Source organism: Balaenoptera borealis, assembly GCF_965194805.1.
Source record: "Balaenoptera borealis genome assembly, chromosome: 7".
Lineage (NCBI taxonomy): Eukaryota > Metazoa > Chordata > Mammalia > Artiodactyla > Balaenopteridae > Balaenoptera > Balaenoptera borealis.
In genome coordinates, this window is record NC_138864.1 from 80,419,780 (window position 1) to 80,440,836 (window position 21,057).

A 21,057-nucleotide genomic window follows, 5' to 3' on the forward strand; every position below is an offset into this window, starting at 1 on the left:
AGTTTATAGCAATAAAAGATATATTTTTATAAAGATATAAGCATGTGCCTTTTAGTATTATGCTAACTTCAAAATGAAAAGAAAGATAAAGATGCCTGAAATGGCAGTCATGTTTACTCTCCTGGAAATTAGGCAAACTGAGTCCTATTGTGAAAGGTCTAGCTACTCATGCAACCTCGACACTGTTTCTAATTCTCAGTGTCTTCTCTGTAAAGCAGAAAGAATAATGTCTATCCCATAGCACTTTGAACAGGATTTGGAGAGGACAATGAGATAATCAGATTTCTCAGGGGAAAAAAAAAAAAGCACAATTAGCATGCAGTATCAGGTTCACTACCTGAGGAGCTCGGTGTTTTTGCAGCAACTTATTAATTTAGCAACCGAGAAGGTTAATGTGATATAAAAGGCAATAAAATAAGCAAAAGTTGTTCAGTCATACAATCTAATTTTCAACCTGGACATTCTATTCTTATAGGGTTTAATATGAAAAGGTTATCACTGCAAAAAGAAATGCCTTTAGAGCACAGTGAATTTCTGTACTATAATATTAAAATTCATAATTTATACACAAACATGAAAATGCAAAAAATAATGATTTTTCACAGACATTAAACTTGTTAACATCATGGCTGGGATGTTGGGAAAAAACTCAAATTCAAGCAAGGATCTCATTTGACAGAATTGGGAGAAATCTTAGACGGGAAAGACACCTTAGCTATCACCCAGTTCAACTTCCTTCTTTCATCAAAGGGGAACTGAACTGGGGTGTTGAATGACTGGGCCAAGGTCATGGCACTTCCACCCTGCTCTTCTCTCCCTGCCCTGCCGTCTATGCAACATGCACTGCAGACATTTCTGCTGCTCTAGATGTACTTCTCTATTCAGCAGCAGGAGCAGTCTTACATACACTTGATCATCTACAGGCGACGATGGCAGGCAAAGAAAGCACATAGGTTAAAAATAAGGTTTTACTAGGCCAGATTCCAACAGTCAGAAGCAACTGTGAGTCTGCAAATGATCCCACTCCTGAAGAATACTAGACATGGGGAAATTATGAAATGTGACTCCGCCTTGTCCCAGTGTATTCTAGTCAGTGTATGCTATAATACGGACATTCTTCTATTTCACAAAACTCAAATTCTCAGCTTTTTAATTAAAGTGCATAATAAATTCTGTAATATTAAAATTTACGTCCAAATTAAATTATTTCTCAGTTATAGTAACCTCTACCTGGCTCTGGATTTCTGGTACAATTATACTTTGCTACATGTAAGTTCTTTTTTTGATTTAAATTAAACTTTTTTCTTATTATTCTTGCTACAAAAGCAGTATCTGTTCATTGGTGGAAGCCAGAAAATAGAGATAAGCAAAAAAGAAAAAAAATTTTAAGTCACAGAAGACCTATCCATGAACACTATTAACATCTCCTTCTAGACAACCCTTATTCAGCTTCTGGTTTTTCTTTATTCTCATTTTTAGTAAGAATATCCCAAATGTATATGTATTTCATTATAAACTATTTTGAATCCATCCCATTTTTAGAAAGTAAAATATTTCATCTTAACTTAGATTTTGGTTTAAGTTTCATTCTGTAAAAAATACTATCTAATATACATAAGTTGGTGATAAGATCATTTAATTGTAACACGGCTGTTTTATAAGGAACTGTCTACCGTAGCCTTAGGAAAAAGGCAGATCTACGAATGCAGAGCTCATTTGTTACAGGCTTTGGCTCCGTTTCCGATGCCTGCTTATGCAAATACACTCATCCCCCTCACGTGCGTGCGGTGCACCTTAGCCTCATTTTCAAGAGTCCAAGAAAGAAAAATCACAGGCCCCTAAGAGGAACCATCACCCATTTGACTTATTGGTTCTATAATCCCTTATACCAGCAGTGGTTTCCAAGACCCTTTCGGGGCATAGAGGGTCTATGAGGTCAAAACTATTTTCATAATAAAATTAAGATATTTGCCTTTTTCATTGTGCTAACATTTGCACTGATGCTGCAGAGCAATGACGGATAAACTACTGACACCTCAGCGTAAACCAACACGGTGGCACCAAACTGTCACTGTATTCTTCACTGCCCTGCAGTAGCATTAAAACAAACAAGCCAGTTTCACCTAAGAGTGTCCTTGATGACAAATTATTATTTTCATTTAATCAACCTTGAATACCTGTCTCTTTAATATTCTGTGAGACAAAATCAGAAGAATGCATAAAGCATAGCCGTTGCAGCTCCAGGTGTGTGGGAGATTGAGTGGTAAACTGAACTAGCTGCTTTTTTCATGGAACACCATTTTTACTTGAAAGAATGACTGACAAACTATGGTTACTCAGACTTAAGAATCTGGCAGACATTTTCTCAAAAATGAATTAAGTGAACTTGTTATTTTAACAAAAACAGCTGACATTTATTGCCCATGATAAAATTTGAGCTTTCAAGCAAAAATTAGAATTTTAGAAATTTATATCTTAGGATATAAGCTTGATAACTCCTCAGCATTTAAGGACTTTTCTAATGAGATCAGTGGTGATACTAATGAATGTGGTGTTTTAATTGTACCATAACTGTGTCAATATTTGGAAGTTCTGCATAATGTAATGAACCAATATTTTCCAACTGACCAATGCATGATGTTACAAAAGCATGCATGGGTAAAAGATCCATTCAAAGTACAAGGCGGTCCCCTGAATTTTGCTGTAATACTGTATGGAAAGTTCATTGATATGGTTTTGGATTCCACATTGCAACTAGCCTTTAACTAACACTTGTCAAGTTTGGGTACAGTATCAAAGAAGAATATCCACCATTACCTGCAAGGATTATTAAAATACTTCCTTTTCCTATTAGTACATATCTGTATGAGGCTGGATTTTCTTCACATGCTGACTGTACTTAAATTAAACAACATATAACAACAGAGTAAAGGCAGAAGCAGATATGGGAGTCTAAATGTCTCCTATAAAGATACACATTCAAAAGATCTGCAAATATGTAAACCATGCCACTCCTCACTCATATTTTGGGAAAATATACCTATTTTTCCCCCCAAAATGTTATTTATGTTCACATGTAGTGGGTTTATCATTGTGACTTTTAAATTAATTAATATTTTTAATATTTCTCAATTTTAATTTCTAACACACTAAATATTAAGAGGCATAACCCACATAAACAAAAGAGTCCTCAATAATTGGGAGTCCTCAATAACTCTTAAGATTGAAAAGGGCTCCTGATTGCAGAGGGCCTGGGTTCGATCCCTGGTGAGGGAACTAAGATGCCACAGGCCGGGCGGGAGAGCCAAAAAACAAAAAAACCCACCACCACAACAAGCAAACAAACAAACAAACAAAAAACCCAAACAAACAGAAAAGGCCTCCTGGGATTAAAAAGTGTGAGAATTGCTGCCCTGTACTTCCTAGGGTGGTTTTAATTAAAAATCTAAATATTGTTGATCCACAACATGAAAAAACTGATATCTTGCTAACCCAGAACACTGCTTGATAATTATTTTATACTCCCGAAGCACACAATCTGAGGATTGAATCAAATTACTGTTGACTCATATTGAGCTGTTGACCAAAATCCCGTGTTCTTCCCATTTTCTGTGGGGCAAAGTCTTTCCTTTCTCATACTTGGGCAACTAGATTTTTGGGGTAAGTGTGATATTCTATCATACTTCATCCTCTTAGATTTGAGCCACGATTTTGGTCTATTGAGAGCATAGCCTGTATATATCTACCCAAGGCATTCATGAACATGACAGTATGACAATGCTGAGAACTAAGCCCTAAGGTGATCACAAAATCAACTGGTCAACACCCTTTGGGCACTACTGTATAGTCAGTTATCCAATGGTCTTTATATCTATAAATACTTCATAAGAATTCTGGCCAAATGCCTCACTGAAGGTATTGTCTTTGTTATATGTCTATCATTTCCTTGAACCCATGTTGGGTTCTACTCTAGAATCATTATTTCATCTTCTTTATGACATAAAAGACTCTCCTGGACACCTTATTTTAGTCGTTTCTCTGGAGTCCGCTTCAAAGTCTTATCTGGGTCAGAAGACAAATTAAATTCTACTCATCCTGAAGACAGGGCTCAAATGTCCCCCAACTTAGGATGCTTTTCCCAAATCCCTCCAGGCAGCTGGCCACTCCCCCCTTTCTGCTCTCACAGCCTTAGTTAGTACAGAGTATTATAAATATTTGTCTACTAGTCTACTTGCCTCCAAGTGTGAACACCCCAAGGGTATATTTACATTACAACAGCCTAACATGGGGGGGGGGCTAGAACAAAAAACTGTTTTCCATGAAAATTTGTTGAATAAAAACTAAACGGATTTGGGTTAGCTGGGTATTCTATTAGAATCTCTTTGCCCATCCTGGGCTTCTGTTACCTCTTACCAATCTTATCAGTTGGAGGATAATTCTTGACAGAGGGGAGCAAATAAAATAAAAACTAAATTGTTTTCTTTGAATTATTGCCCCTAATAATTTCAAAAACAAACAAAACCAGATAGCAATTATATACCTTTTGTTGTCTTTAGCATAATTTATAAATTTCAGCTATTTTCATATTTTCTTTGGTTATTTGGCCATTTCAATGGCTAATATATATCTCTTTAAAAGTTACATTCATTGGATAGATTCTAGCACAATGATATATTTTAGTTTCTCTCCCTTTTTTTCCCCCATTGAGATCCTTTGATATTAAATGGTATTTTAAAACACTTGTCTTTAATACCATACATTGTGCCTATTTTTTCTCCGAGTTTTCTGAAATCTGCCTTCCTAAAGTCTAGGCAAACATGTCTGGCGGAGGCCAGTTTTTTTCCTCACTGGCTATGATGGATTCTAAGATGACAACTGCTTTTGTCTAATTTTTTCCACAATTAAATCTGGGTATAGCAGCAGTTTCCCTATTTATTTCCTATGTCCTTCAGTCTCACTCATTTTTTAATATGCTACTTCCACACTTAAACTATATCAAATAGTAGAAAGAAAAAGAGGCAATGGTAATGACTGTTTATTGCTTTTCTGCCCTGTCCATATTCTCAGCGTCAGTTACTCTTAGTTGAATATTCCTTGTTGCTAAATACTAAAAAAACCCCTAACTATCCTGATCCCTGGCTCTGTGTGTCCCAGACATAAGAAGCTGAGAGGGTGGGAAGAGAGTCACTCTCAATCCCCCTGTCCTTTGTCTTCAAATATCACTTGCCTTTTAAACTTCTAAATATAGGCATACTTCACTAAATAATACTAAATAATCATATAATTAATAAAATCAATCATAATGGAATCAGAAATTAATCCCATGTTAATCCCAAAAGATACAATGGAACTACAGAAATGCAAATAAAATTCATATTCCTGAAGTTCACATTATCTTCTTTCACCAGCTGTATAAACTCAGGCAAGCTAATTAAACTCTCTGAGCCTCAATTTTCAATCTGGAAAACAGAAATACAAAATCTACTTTAGATAATTATTGTGAGAATGAAAAAGTTGAATGCCCAGTGCATAGAAGATTTTTAACAACAGTGATTGTCATGATAATCTAAGAATGTACTGTGTACCAAGCACCATGCTAGCCATGACACTATACAAAGAAATCTTACTCAATCCTCAAAACCCTGTGAGGAAGGTATTGCTGTTATTCCCATTTTCAGATGAAGAAACACAGGCATAGAAACATTTAAGTAACTTGCTCAGCATAACACAGCTATAAGAAGTAGTGTCAGGATTTGAATCCAGGCAGTCTTCCTCCAGAGCCCAAGTTCAGAAGCACTACACTTTTTCTTCTCATTCAATGTAAGACCTTGCATAGATCACTTATTTGTTAATTAAACAGCACTTTAACATATTGCCATAACATTCAACTTATGAGAAAGTTAATATTCACGATGTCATATAGACATATATTCTTACTTTTAACACTCTTCAATGACAAAATAACTTGGCTAACTCTGACAGTCTAAAAAAAAAAAAATAGTTCCCTTGAAAAATAGTGTACACTGCTGAAAAAGAGAAGAGTCATGTCTGGCCACAGAAAGTGAAAAGCTTGGCTTTTGCCCCCTCCATCTTTCTTTCAGTTGGAAGGAAGCTTGAAAATGGAAAAATCATCTCCCATCACCTACCTCCCTCTCAGAGACTGAATATGATGAGAAAACAGAATAAGGCCAAGCCCTGAAGCAAGCAGAGCCGAGAGCAGCTTCTGTCCTAGCCAGGAGCCCAAGAAGACTGATTAATCCTGAATAAAATAGCTATAGTTCCTCACTAGATCTGACTGCGATAAGACATGAAAAATGCAGCAAATTAAAAACACTTTACATAGTACAAAAGAATGGCATTCTCAAAATACAAATTTCCATGTACCTATGAGGCACTATACATGGACTTTCAGAATTATGTTTTTAAAGCATTTTCAATTCTAAGGTGAGAGGTATTTTTTTGACACACAAATTGATGATAAAATATGTAACAGGGCCTAGAAAATGAGAGATCTTCTAAAACTAGAATATTTCTATAGAGAGGAGTTGCCAAAAGAAGCAAGGTAGAACCTGTAGGGGAAAGAAGGGGAGGTTAGGCACACAAAGTTCATCTGATGGAGCTCTTGATGTTCATTCCTGCAAAACAGTACTTGATGTTCTTCAAAGTACATAAGAATAAAAATTTGAGCTTAAAAAAACAACACACTTGCTCTGTTTTGGGCCCCTAAAGGTATGGATGAACTCTCATTTGCAAAGTGTCTGTTATTGAGATTGCAAACATAAGGCCAACATAAACAAAAGGTCTGCTCTTGTGTATAAGAGCCAGGGTATTTTTAATGTACATGGTGGACAAACCAGACCTTACTTTTTTAAGGTCTCACGCAACAACGTCCCAGGGTAGCAGATGGAATCACCTTATCCATTCTGGAAAGACAAATCCCTGTCACCTTAGGAGCCTAGAGTCCAGGCAGTGTCTGTGCTCCAAGACTAATAACCCCTAGCCTATTTCCCAGTGTGACAAAGTATTCTTGTTTTCTCATCCCCAATCCACAACTACTCAGATATTTCTTTAAAGTTAAATATGACATTTTACAAACTTTTCCTGACAATTTTTAGTTAAGACTGATGTTATGCTATAATTGTATATATTAAGAATGCAATTTAGGGTTTATTTCTATCTAATTAAAAAACACAATCAAACACGTAAATTTAATGGCATGCCCATCTATAGTACCTATAGGGGCATTCAATGTCTATTTGTCCTTCCTTAGAGTAAATCACTGATTTAAAGAGAATACATGAAATGACAGGTGAACCTTCCAGAATGGTCTAATTAGGAGAATAATGTTAACTATCTGAATGCAGGTTAACTGAATGACTTATTTATACCTACTCTAACTAAATAAAAGTAATTCTTGACCAGCTATTATAGAATTCAGGTAGTTATAAACAGTTTTATCATATGATCTTCCCCTAGCTTAGAAAATAATTTCTGAATTTAAAAAACTCAAGAAGAAAAATTATCTCAATATAGTTCACTTCAGTGAAGAAATACAATACACTACTTGGCACGTGTCCACAGGAAAAGTCTGGCTCCCAGATGCTTCTTGCCAGGCCACAGTGGATTCAACAGTGTTTAAACAACTGACAATGTGCACTCATAGCACTGATGACACAGTGACCAAAAATTCAGCAAGAGCCTGTCTCACGGGTATATTCATATATTGAAAAGTAGTATCAAAACAAAACAAATCGTAGACACACATCACAAACGTGAAAGATTCAACTCAATTCAGTTAGGCTTTTTAAAAATATATGTCACTAAAATTACATAAAAATTTACTAATAAGACTTTTTATGCCACTGCAAGAAACATAAATAAACATACCGATTTTTTTCATTGTATTAGTGTTCTCGAAAATGAGGACTATAAACTCTAATTTGCTTCCTATATCAAAAGTCCAACAACTCTTTCCAGCAATCAATTAGCTGTTTCCAAAGCTTATTCATTATAATCACACAATTTATATTAATATCCATGATTTCCTAAAGCCATGCCTGTTGATAACAACTGTTTCTATTAGTTTGTACCAAATGAAATTCCCAATAATTTACCACTTCTGATCTCCAAAAACAATAACTTTATAGGGTTCAAGGGTAAAATAAAACTTCAAAATTTTGACACCAAAGTGGTAGCCCAATTTTCTTAGATACATAACATCTATGGTCTTTATAACTGGCCCACAAGTGTATAATTTACTGGAATGATACACTTTGTAACCAGGAAGGTTCTGAGTAAAATCTACGTCCTACTGTAGCACATTCAAGCATAAACAAAATTCTGTTAATATTTAATATGAAATCAGCTGTCACAAATGTAGCCAACAGTGAAAAAGCCATGATACAAACAAAATTACTTTGTGTGATTCTCCCTATTTCCAGATGACAAGTTTCTGTGAGGTGATATCCTCTCTCTTAGTAACAAACAACTTCTGTCACATAATGTTTATGTCATGTAAGTTTTGCAAATCAATAGTGCAAAAACTGGTTTGACTTTCTGGGAGAGAAAATGATTGATCGGCATAGGAATAAAATACATTATTTAAATTAGAAGGACTTCATTTGATTGGAATGCCAGCTCCATTTTTAAGACATACTCTCATATAACCAAGTTAACCTCATCTGACATGACCTCAAATGCAAATATGTATTATTGTTAGCTTGTAAAACCAAAGTATACATTTGGATCTGGCTAGATCTCTACTTTGAGTAATTCTCTACATATACAAATGTCATTTTTTCCCTAAATAGGAATAGGATCATTTACTTCATAAATTCAGCAGCCATTTAAGATCTCTTCTGTCATAAATTCAACAAAATTTCTTGTCAAGAAGTAATTAATATTGAGTATAAAGCCCATTAGTACTCAGAAGACAGGATATTAGACTCCCAGCATGGAATCTTGCGTATAGTATATACTCAAATTTTTGTTTATTTGACTTGAATTAGTTTATAAATCAAACACTTAAAATTAAGCTAAGTCTCTACTGCAGTGGTTTTGTAGTAACTGATTACTTATAACTAGGAATTCAACCTTTAACAATATGGCCAACCAGGCTGAAACAGACCTGTCTCTCCCCACTTACTCAAAGGGGAATACTGGCCATTTACAGGGTGAGATTGAGGCTGGAGGTTTAACATCTTCACAGATACAGGAGACATGGCCTTGGGCCCATGAGAAGCAAGGAGCTGGAAGCAAGAGCCCCACCAGCCTAGGGAAGCCACAAGGAAGATTTTTGTCTTCCCAGCGCTCTGGATGGTGGTGGTCAGAGGGGGAGGGGAAGGGTTTCCTGTGAGAAATCAAAACCCCATGCCTGTACAATGTGAGATCCAAATATATACTATCCTCAAGTGGTATGTTCAAGCCAAGAAATTTAACATAAAAACTGTGAAACTCCTGGGGCTCTGGCAGAAGCAAATGCAAAACCATTGTGGAGGAGCATTTCCAGAACCCAGGGCACACAGCATTCCTGCAGGGGCAGGAAGAAAACCTGATAAACTCGCAATACTTGGAGCTAGCAGAAGAGACGCCCAAGTAAACAGGCAATCCCGGTGTTGCCAGCTCTAATACAAGTCAACACAGAGTGCTGTGAGAGCACAGAGGAGAGCTAAGAAATTAAGGAAAAGTTCAAGGAAAAGTAAATCTTTATTTTCCTAGCACTGCTAAGCTAGAGTTGTGTTCAAAACACAAATTGCACTGGTCTGGTTCCTTAGCTTTCACCCAGTGAAGGATTGATCCCACGTGAATATTTTCTGGGGCTTTGGACCATCTGGTTTTTAATGTCTCAAGCAATGGGGTTTCTTCCACCATTTCCTTTGGAAAGTCTTTTTTTGTTGTTGTTGGGGGAAAAAAAAAAAAAAGAAGAAATAGGTTTAAATGCTGAGGGGACTTGGCAGTTGTTGTTAAAAGTCTTTCTTGTTAACTCTTTCTTAAATCCTTTCATGAATATAAATTCCCCTCTTTCCCCATGACATGAATATGTTATAATCTGGCCTCTTCCAACTATACCAAGTTACCTCATCTAAACGTTTTTTTAAGGGTCTTCGTTTAAGGTCTCCCTCACCTTAATCATTTTACTTTCATCTTCAGAATGCTCTTTAGGTGGTGTTCAGAACCACATTTTGCTCATTGAGTATGGGTAGCACTGAATGAAGGGGTCTTTTCAGATATCTCATCTACTGGCATAGACTTGGCTTTGATCTTTGTTTCTCATCAGGCTCATTTTAGTCTCCAATTACTTTTCAAAACTATTCCTTATTGAGTATTGGTTATATTTTATATTTCTATTTAACAAACTCTGAGTTATATTGGTCAACCCTGCATTCCCCAGTGCCTAGCACAGTGCCTGACATATAATAGCTGCCTAATAAATATCTGCCGCATGAATAATTAATACTAATTGTTGCATGAATAATGAATTGCTTACATAAAAGTTGGGGTTTTTTTCTTTTTTCTCATTTCATGTTGCATTTGCTTCACCCTTTTCAGTTCATTTATTAAAAATTTAAATGATTGCTTCAGAATACCTTCAAATTAATGTTGGGCTCTCAGGAAATATTAAATAAACAACTAGGCTCAAAATGCACACACTTAAAAGTGCCTACACATGTATATCTACATGTTTGGGGGTTACTGTCTCTTACAGTTATGTCTTAAGCAATATAGGGAGAGATTATATTTTATTATGAGTATAGATGACCTTCACCTTGACCCACTTAATCAAGCTAGGTTTCCAGGAAGAACTTAGACGTAAGGTAATTTGTGAAAGAAAACATAGGCTGCCCAGGGAGGTGAAATGAGGTTATCTGGTGTATGACAGAGTGTAATAGGCAATGTGAAATCGGGAGCAGGACATGTAAACAGTGGGCTGAGCAAAGGAGCTTGCTTAATTGAAGGAAAGGGTGTGGAGAGGAGAAGGAAACAAAGGGATAATGTAAGTCACAGCTGGGACTGGGAGTGAGCAAGCTGAATCTTGACCACAGCCTTCCTCTGTCCTAGACCCTCCAGTGACTCCTCCAATGCCCACTGAATCCAAGCAGTGGCTTGAAAGAGCATTTTTAAACACTTTCCCCAAGCATCTATCTAATCATTAATTCTTAACCTTTGTTTCACTGTTCTTTAAGCTGCTTGTGCAACTTTCCAGATCTGAGTTTATTTTTAAACATGAAGCTCATCATTTTCTTACCAGTTACTTTAAGTCCTCTGGTTTTTGTCCTTGCGATGTCAGCTTTTAAAAAATCATAGTTCTGATCCTGTGCTCTTTAGACCTACTCTACCTGTGGTCATTAATGAATGAGTGGAAGCAAAGGAGAATGTCATTTCCTGGGAAATGTCTTGCTTAAGATGACTAACCTACCATAGGGAACTGGTAACTCAAGTTGGTCCTGTTGCTCACAGTAGATGATCTATCTTTAATGGCACAGAAGACTGATGATATTAGACCTTTTCATCACTCAATGTATTACATTTCACAAGTTTATTTACTTGAGATTATGCTCACTGGAAAAGTAATGTTAGATTTTAATGAGGTTTTGGAAGATCAGTCATACTTCAATACACCACTGATAGTATTCTGTTTAGTACAATCATTCTTTTAGGATTCTGTAGTAATTGGTATTATTAGGAAAAGAATCATCATAGAGAAAGGATTTCTCTGACTTTAACTAACAGGCCCCCCTAACTAAAGACTACATTATTCAGGTATTATTTATTGGCTTCGTATGAGGAAGGCACTTGTCTAAGTATTCTGGGGGTGCCAAGAAACACGAGGTTTGATCCCTGCCCTTGAGGAGCTTGTAAATATAATGAAGATAAGTTATAATGATCCATCCATTTGTTTGTTTGCTGAATAACTAATCCCATGAAAAGTAAAATATGAATATCAGATTTACAGAACAGTAGATAGCAACATAAAAAATGCCATCAAGCTGTGTGTCATTAATTTTCAAATATATGGTGCTATAGAAGTTCAGAGAAGCAGAGGTCACTTCATGCTGAGATGGGCAGAAGAGGCCTTCTGGGGAGATGGGATCTGATGTGGGCCTGGAAAGTGGGAAGGAACTGGTTAGAAACTGAACTGAGAACACTCCATAGAGATGGAGTATATGAACAAAAATGTGAGGCTGGAAAAGTAGCGGATGTTTGGGGAGAATGAAGAGTAAAAGTCAGTTTGTTGAAATTGGAGAGTTGGTGCAGTGTAATAGGGACTGAACTAGAATGTTTCAGTCAGCATGTAGAAGACCTCTGATGCCAAAGTATGGTGTTTGGTCTTTATCCTACAGGCAGTAGAGAGCTATTCAATTTCTGAATTCTGTTTTTCTTGAAAATATTTTCCCCATTAAATGAAAAAGTATTAATTAGCTTATACAGGAGGTTTTGAATTCTTTTATATATATATATATTGTCTCAACATCAGATGAGATATTCCTGATAAAAGTGATAACACTCAGAATGGTAGAGGACATGTTAATACTACACTGTGTTTAGTAATATACCATTCTATACCTATAAAAATACTGTACTGTGCCCAATAGATACACATAACCTTCAAGGGTATTTTAATTGTTTATAATGGAATAACTGTAAATGATTCACCTAAACAGGTTTAGAGAAAACACTATTTAAACCAATACAATACAGTTGTGTAAGGAATATACAGAATCAACAAAGGTATTTTCATTGTTCCTGATGGGTGACTATAAAGGTTCTACATAAGTGTGGATAGGGAAAATATGGACAAGGTGTACAGTAATATTACTGGACTTTGGGATTGGTATGAGTGTGGGACAGATAGATAGGTAGACAGACAGATTGATAATGTTGATAGATCTTTCTATCTATATATGTTTAGTTTGGGGTTTTTCTATAGTTAGATATTCATATACCTATTTCTCTGATTAAATTATAGCATATTTGAGGACAAGGGCTATTCATCATCTCAGTATCCACTCTGTATCTTGTAATGATTGTGAACTTTATGGATAGAAAAATGAAAAACTTAATCAACCAAAAGTTTTATCTATATGCTATTTGACAGAATTTTTGTCCTTTAATTACTTTATTAGCTCAACATCTTGATTTAGTACAAGGCACCTAGTGCAATGTAAGTGATGGAGGCACTGAGGCGAAGCACAGAGCAGGAATAAAGAGTGGTTAAGTGTTCAGTCTGTCTGGAGCATAAGGCGTCTAAGCGGCACAAATGTGACTGGAAAGGTAAATGTGAGTCAGATCATGGAAGGGGTTTGGGACTGACCAAACTCGGCAGTGGAGACCCATAAAGGTTATTGAGCAAGGGATTAATTTTACTATGCTGTGTTTTAGGAAGATCAATCTGCTGGCAGTGTGTAGAATAGATTATTGGGTTGTTTGATGAGAGAGAGACACACACACAGGAAGTAGGGAGAGCACTTAGGAGCTCTTGTAACGTTGCAGGTAAGAAATCATCAAAGCCTGAGTGAGTAGAGAGCTGGCGATGGATGAGGTTTTAGAGGCAGAATCACTAGCTACTCAGTGAAGATGTTTTACTTTGCTCCAACCATATGCCTGTACATGTAATCATACTTGAAGGTACAAAGTTGCCCAGGGAGAGAGTGTAAAGAGAGAAAGAGTTTTCAAATCCAAATATTTCATCATATAGGACCATTGGATAGCTTTTTTTTTTTTTTTTTTTTAATTTATTTATTTATTTATGGCTGTGTTGGGTCTTCGTTTCTGTGCGAGGGCTTTCTCTAGTTGCGGCAAGCGGGCACCACTCTTCATCGCGGTGCGCGGGCCTCTCACTATCGCGGCCTCTCTTGTTGCGGAGCACAGGCTCCAGACGCGCAGGCTCAGTAGTTGTGGCTCACGGGCCCAGCTGTTCCGCGGCATGTGGGGTCTTCCCAGACCAGGGCTCGAACCTGTGTCCCCTGCATTGGCAGGCAGATTCTCAACCACTGCGCCACCAGGAAAGCCCCCATTGGATAGCTTTTGATGTACATGGGCAACCTCACATAATTAAACACGTCAGCCTCACTTTAGTAACTCAGCACACATTTTTCAGGTGTCATTTATGCACATGAGACTGCATTAAACATCACTTCTGGCCTGCAGAGGTCCTGCTTGACCTGACTTTTGCCTAGCTCTCCAATTTCATTCTAACCTCTCTCTGCAGGTCTACCTTTGGCCCTCCTTTCTGGTTCCTGAACACCTCAGCGTTCTCCAGGCTCAGGGCCTTGGCACTCGGTGTCCCCTGTGCCTAGAAGGTGCTTCACTTGGCTTTTTGCATTTATGTACCAGTTTTAGCCAAGAGGTTTCAGTTTAAATGTCACCTCTTCCTTGACCACAGAGTATAAAATAGTCGCTCTTTTCCCATCATCCACTTATCTTTGTAGCACTTACTATGATCTGTCCTTTTTATGCCTAAACTCCCAACAGCCAGAACAGAATCTAGCATGTAATAGGTTTCCAAAAAATATTTTTTTCAATCAATTAATTAGATGCATAATAATAAGAACATATAATGAGAAAATAAGAAAAGATAAAGTAGAAACCAAAAGCTCTACCATTAAAGAAATAAAGGGTAAATAGGAAAACAATCTGAAACAATCAGCAAGCATCAGGAAATGAGGAAATCTAAAACAGGGCCAAGATGCTTATTTATAAATATTATATGTAACAACTAAAAATGGGAAAGGCCAAAGAAGGAGACAGTTTCCAAAAGAAAGGGGTGTCCAGTAAAACAAAATTTCCAGTAATGAATTTGAGGATAGAGACTGATGACTGGGAAAGTCTGGTGACTCTGAGGGAGCTGTTTGAGGTAAAGGATCAGGAGAGAAAATCAAATTGCCAGGGCTTAGGAGTGAGCTGGAGAAGAGACAATGGAGACAGAGACCAAAGAGAGCTCTCCCAAGAATTTTAATGCAAAAGAGAAAGAAGCAAAGTTAAGCTGTGGCTCCTTGAACTGTGATCAGGAATGTGGAAAGAGGCCCAGACGAGGAGGCAGTAGATTTGGGATCTGGTTCCAATGAGAGCTCCAAAATACCACTCTGCAAATGAACTTTCTTATTCGTCTATGAGAAAAATTTTCCACCCCATCTCAACTCCTGTAATAGGGGACAAAGGGACTAACGGATAAGTAGGTATAAGGAGTTGTCATTTCTTCGTAAGAATTCTAAAGAAGTTCTAATGAAGAGCGACAAATCTACAGAAGAATGTTTTATTTGAAACAAAATCAAGGTCAAATTTCACTCGAGCTTAATTAAGTTGGACTGGATTTTTTCCCCCACTTCGTTGAAGGCTTTTCATTGCTTAGCTGCAGCACTTGCTGAGGCCAGATATGAAGAGTGCTTATATTTATCACTGACATTTTGTTGAACCTGTCTATTCTTATTAATCACTGCTTTAAACTAAGCAACTTGAGGATTCCTAGAAAGCTAATATTCCCAGCTGACCTATCTGCAAAAATAGTGAAGCTTGATGCTCTCCTGCTTCAGACTATCTCTATAGATGTATGTTCATGTAGGTATACGGATGTGCGTGGGGGGGGGGGGATTTGGTGGAGGGGGGGGGACCTAAAGAAGTAAATGACTTTCTGTGAAGCTACAACAAACTTTATCATATTCTACCTGATGAAAGCATAGAAGAATTAAAAACAAAAGCAGGCTCTGATCTGTTCATACTCTACATGGGAGGCAAATCATATCGGCAGAATGAAGACTCCAGTTAAAAAGTCTGATACAAAGGTGATGAGAAGCTATGCCTTGAAAATAATTGTTGAGATTTCTCGATGTTAAAAGGTAAAGTACTCACTTATGTATAGATACGAAACCTATAGTGTGAATACCTGACCTTCTGGCACACTTTTAGGATTCTTTATCTAAGGTTCACAGAAAAATCTTAATAGCCCAGCTCCATTAGTGTGATTTTTCTCCTTGCTTTATAAATGTTAGCATTTTAATATGACTAGAGTGGTTGGCATTTGCTTACCTTCTGGTTCATAATTTTTAATATGTATTCTAATGGTTCCCTAGGCAATGTAAACATAAATATGTGAGTCTGAAAATTTAGAATTTGGTGGTTAAATACTCCAAACCATCAATAATTTCTAGTGATTCGATTTGGTTCATTAAAAAAGAAATCTGGTCCTTTTTCCATAGGATTTTTTTCTCTTGTTAAAGTTTCTGTTCTTTCCTTTATCTTTTTAATCATTTAAACGTATTTATTTTATAGTCTTTTTTTTCAAATTGTTCTCTCAAGTTCATTAGGGATTAATTTTCTCATTTGTCTTATTCCTCACCATATCTCTCTAGATATGGTTCAAAGTACCATGCCACAAGTTTTTATCTGTACTATTTTCATTGTCTTTCAGAACTACATATTTTGTAATTTCCTTTGTGATTTCTGCTTTTAACTCATGAGCTATTCAGAAATTTATTTTTTAGCTCCAAACAGGAGCTTGGGTATTTTAAGCTATCTTTTTAGTGCTGGCTTCTAACTAAATTTCATTGTAGTTAAGGAACATAGTCTGTATGATATAGATTCACTGAAATTTGTTGATATTTCAATTATGAACTTATATACTATAGTCAATTTCTATGAATATTCTATGTGCACTGAAAAGAACATATATCTTTTTAGATAGATTAAATCAATTTAAAAATTTTTTTTGGTTCAAATCTTCCATATAGTTACTAATTTTTTCCTCGTTGGTTTATCAGTTTCTAAAAGTGGTATGTGAAAATCTCCCACGGTGATTGAGGATTTGTCAAACTTGTCTTATAAGTTTTTTCTTTATAGGCTTCAAAGTTATATAGTTAGATGCACTTAAACTTTATCTTCTTTTACTATTATTATATACTGACATTCTGTAGTCCTATTATTGCTTTATGCCTTACATTCTACATTATCTGATGTTAACACTGCTACAGTAGCTTTCTTTGAATAGGGTTGTCTGGTATATCTCTTTTCATTCCCTTACTCTGAAAATTTCTATGTGGTTTAGTTTCAGGACTATCTCCTCTAAGAATGCTGCTAGATTTTTTTAAAAAAATCCAATGTGATAATTTCTGTCTTTTAATAGATTATTTTAATCAAGTTACATTTACTGTAATTATTTTTATATTTAGGCTTTTTTTAAACTATATTTTCTCTTTGCTCCTTTTTCTTTCTTCCTGCCTTCTTTCGGATTTAAAATTTTTTCTGTGATCATCTTTTATCTCCCTTCTGCTGCTTTGGGAACCCTAAGATTGCATTCCTACTTATTTAGTACTTACTCTGAAATTTTAACATGCATTTCCTAACAAAGACTACAATTACTCAGTATTTCTCTCCTCCTTCCTCCTGAATAAGACAACACTTGGCACACTGGCACTACCCCACATCTCCATCTTGCCCCAGCTAATTTTTAAAATTGCAAGCTAAATTTAGTGTTAACTCTTCCTAAAATTAAAAAAAAAAAGCTCATTGAAAAATAATCAATAATTAACATTACTGACATGTTTTACCTATTTCTATGTTCACTATTGTTTCTTGGACTCTCCACCTTACCTCTGTGTTCACTTTTCTTTTGGCTAAAGTACATAGTGAGGAGCAGAACTGGGATTCAAAGCAATGTGTGTTTGCCTCCAAAGTCCTTGCTCAACCACAACAAAATTTACTGGTCACAGATACAGAAAAAGGTATTCTGTGTGTATGGGTCAGGGAGAGGAGCCAGTAGGTAAGAGACAGATGGAGAGGAAGAGGGGAAGTGGAGGATGCCTTGAGAGAAGGTGTCACGATAGTTTTGACACCATCTGCCAGAAGACAGGATTCATATATCAGAAAAGCAAAAACAACTAACTCATGTCATGAGACACGATAATATATATATGTATATATACATATATATGTATATGACATAAATAAACATGGGGAATTAAGGATGTAGTCATAAGTCAAGGGGCTTGGGCCAGAAAGGGAAGGTGTAGCTGCACCCATTTAAGGCCTGTGTAAGAATGCAGAGGGATTTCTAGCACCTAGGTACAATGCCTGCCACATAACAGGTGCTCAAGAATATTTGTGGAATGAAAGAAGTAAAAGCAAGGAAGAAAAGAAAGAATGGAAATGGAAAAGGGAAGGGAGGAAAATAACAGAATGAGAAAAGGAAGAAGGTAATAAGGAAGCAGGAAGAAAATGAAAGGAAAGGAATTAAAAGAAAAGGCAGAAGAAAGTAAATGAAAAGAAGGATCTCTTCTTTTTTTAAGTATAAACATTGCATATTTGTAAATGGGCTAAAAAAAGACAAAAGATTTATATCAAACTGTTAACAATGCTTACTTAGAGTAGAAGGTGAATGACTTTCACTTATTAACTTTATGTCCATTGGCAATATTTAAGATTCTTCCAGTGAGCATCTAATGTGCAGAGAATAATAAAGAACCACCTGATGTGGCATGGTGTGACGTACCCTCAGGTGAGTGCATCTTCACTGATTCCCCCGGTAGGGCCCCTCAGGGACTCCCTGTTGACCTTCAGGAGCAGAGACCATTTTTCCTGCCATCTCAGGCCCATTAATCTCCTCAAAATCCAGGTCCCAAAAGGAAGAGAAACACCATTATTGGATTTCCTCTCCTCTTAAAGCCACCTGTCAAATTCCAGGTGGCCTTGGAATTGCTTGGCCCTGCATTCTCCCAGGTGGCCTGACTCCCTTTAAGAAGATCCAATCCTTCGTCCATAGGTCTTTCACTTCAGCCTGAAATGAACAACCCTATCAGAATAGCATAAGCCAAGTGTCTATACAAGAAAGACACATATTTACAATATTAAAAAAAAGACTCTCCCTTCACAGATCGCAGCTCATTAAAACAGAGAAAATGCCTCCCTCCTTTTTTCCTTTTTTTTTTTTTTAATCTTTCATGGGTTTCTCATTTCTCTAAGACTCCTCAGTCCCTTGAAGTAAACAGTGACAGACAAGTCCAGCTGGTCCCTTATGACCTAGAGCCATTCTATGTATTCCTAGCTTTACTTACATAAGAAAACCTATGTTTTGTCCATAAAAATAAACTTATACGAAGCATGGGTTATGGGCTTTTACAACTCAAGAGACACAGATAAAAAGGTGATAAACCCTGGGCAATGTCTAAAGGCTTTTTTGGTTGTCACATTATAGGGGTGCTACGAGCATCTAGTGGTGTAGACCAGCGATGCTGCTAAACATTTTACAACGCACAAGGCAGCCCCTACACAAAGAATTTTCTGGCCCAGAACGTCAACAGTGCTGAGGTTGAGAAACCCTGCGCTAAACCATCCTAATCACTCTCTAAAGGAGGAATTATCGGCTTTGTTATAGAGGAGGAAACTGAGAGCTGTAATGTTCCACAACCCAAGTCATATCGCCAGGATCTGGATCGGATCTGTTTCACTCCCTTAAACCCATGTATCTGCTATATTATCTTGAAGATGGAAATGACCTCCTCATTTCATAAATAAGGAAATTGAGGCTCAGATGCCAAGTGTCTTGCTCTGTATCTCACTGCTACTGGTGATTCTTTGTCCTTTCACAGTTCAAGGTCTGTGATGATGACTAATCACAAATGACTTCACCTCAAACCATGAAGCTGCCAACAAATGTCTCTTTCTCTTGTCCGTTAACCATTACACTCCTAGTAATTAACTTCTTGTTTCTGCTCCTTTAACACTGTAATCTAGTGGTTTTATTGCTCACATCTAATTCACTAGCTTAATCAATCATTATTAAGCTCCTTCTGTATGCTAAGCACTGTAAAGGTGCAGGATATAAATGGGTCAGAAGGCAAATGGAAGAGAACTGCAAGTTCAGGGGTTGGCAAACTATAGCCCAAGGAGTGCCTGTTTTTGTAAATAAAGTTTTATTGGAACACACACACACACACACACACACACACACACACACACAAGGTGATAAACCAAAAGCCATCTATTATACCTCTATAACAGAGTCTCTCAACCTCGGCACTATTGACATTTTGGGTCAGATAATTATTTGTTGTGGTGGCCGTCCTGTGATTTGTAGGATGTTTAGCAGCGTCCCTGGCCACCTACCCACTAGATGCCTGCAACATATACACACACACACACACACACACACACACACACACACACACACACACACACATACACACAACCAGTTGTGGCAACCAAAAATGCCTCCAGGAATTCAGTCATTAAATGCACCCTGGGGGCCAAAATCTCCCGTGGTTGAGAACCACAGAGGTAGCGCCAAGTTGCAAAAATAGGTTAGTTTATTTCTCTACAGTTAGAAATATATGTTTTGCACGCACACAGGTGTTTCGGGTTTTAATATATATTAAACCATCTCTTGTAATGAAGAGAATTTGTTTGCAATGCCGACGGCAAAGTAGAGAAAAGCAACATGACAAGCAAAATTATATCTCAAAGCTTCATGCTGTATTATGAAAGAGGCAACAATGAAGAACCCTAAAATCACATTTATATTCAGCAAAGATAAACCTACAGTTAGATGTGTGAGGTGACTAATTTATGGATGTTTTCCTTATATTCTATAACTTCAGGTAACCCTCTCAGCAGAGTTCAGAGCTGAAACCATCCAAAAAATGATAATCTAGTTATCTATCGTACCATATAACAGGACACCATATCACCACACTTTATAATTCAGTACCATAGTTTAAGGAAAAGGAATGCCAGCAGGCTGCCTGGACTAACAATATTAAAAGGCTAAATATGTGTGATTCTGTGAAAGTCAACTGGCATCTTTCCATTGCATTCCAAAGAAGGAATGTGAAAAAAATTGTTTGGTGAAATCAGGAATGATGTTAATACCAGAGACTCCAGGGTCTTCTATAATCTTGTTATTAACTTGGTAATATGAGTGATAATTACTCAGCAAGAAAATAAAGCTAAAATATATTTTGGGGGGGGGGTTGTAACTATTTATTGATTAAGTTGGCTTTCATGTCATTTGCTGGAGATTGCTTCAAATTTAAGTACTCAAACACTGTTCAAAATATGGGTATATATATG

At 36.8% G+C, this 21,057-nt stretch overlaps 1 protein-coding gene and 1 long non-coding RNA gene across 12 annotated transcripts in view; one reads left to right on the top strand and one right to left on the bottom strand.

The window, feature by feature from the left end:
- The window catches only part of LOC309631550, a 122,798-nt gene that overhangs the window by 56,443 nt on the left and 45,298 nt on the right, over positions 1 to 21,057 (top strand). For 4 of the 8 annotated variants that reach the window (XR_014246341.1, XR_014246342.1, XR_014246343.1 and 1 more), the window contains exon 4: positions 18,412 to 18,487. The exons of 2 other annotated variants lie outside the window; for them this stretch is intronic. This is a non-coding gene — a long non-coding RNA (uncharacterized lncRNA). Of the gene's footprint in view, positions 1 to 18,411; positions 18,488 to 19,183 lie in introns of all 8 variants that reach the window. 2 more of the 8 variants (XR_014246347.1, XR_014246348.1) reach the window with 2 other exon arrangements.
- The window catches only part of SKAP2 (src kinase associated phosphoprotein 2), a 253,461-nt gene that overhangs the window by 28,593 nt on the left and 203,811 nt on the right, over positions 1 to 21,057 (bottom strand). The window lies entirely within an intron of this gene.